Here is a 601-nt window from a genome sequence, read left to right on the forward strand (position 1 = left end):
TCAGAGTAGGTGAAGTGAAATCCACAATTAAGTTCCAGATGAAGGAGGTGTTATGTCTGGCCGTTGTCCTTGGCCATGTGAGGATAACAAATGATGAGCTTGTGTACAACATCCATCCATCTGGCTGTCAATTTCCTGGTATCAATGCTCAAGAATTGGCAGAATGCCCAGGCTTTATACATCAAGAGCACCATGGGCAAGTCCCAGCACCTGTATTAAGACACATCCTATTAAATCCCAGTGCTACCATCAGAAAGTAAACAAATAAATAAATAAATATAAAATAAACTAATTAAGCCAATGATCTCAAATATAAAATTTGACAAATATTATATACTGAGGAAATTTCCTGAAAACCTATGAAAATCTTTTTTGTTTAAAGAACATGAATAATTGCTGCAGGGAAGATACATTGATGAATGCTAAAATTAGTGGACATTAAGGAGAAACAGGATATCTGTATAGCCTCTAAGTATCTCTCCAAAAGTTTACTATGGTGGTGGAATATATGGCCAAAAACCCTTTGGCACCCTTTTCTCCAGAAGGTAGAGTTTAATGCCTCCTCTCGAGTAGGATTGCTCTTAGTGAATGGCTCAATGAA

General features: G+C 37.1%; 1 pseudogene; it reads left to right on the forward strand.

Annotated features, from left to right (window-relative positions):
• LOC103599379 overlaps nt 1-219 on the forward strand; it is a 1,031-nt pseudogene extending 812 nt beyond the window's left edge.
• Nucleotides 220-601: the final 382 nt, after the last annotated feature.

The sequence above is a fragment of the Galeopterus variegatus genome, unplaced genomic scaffold, assembly GCF_000696425.1.
Source record: "Galeopterus variegatus unplaced genomic scaffold, G_variegatus-3.0.2 Scaffold2931, whole genome shotgun sequence".
Classification (NCBI taxonomy): Eukaryota; Metazoa; Chordata; class Mammalia; order Dermoptera; family Cynocephalidae; genus Galeopterus; species Galeopterus variegatus.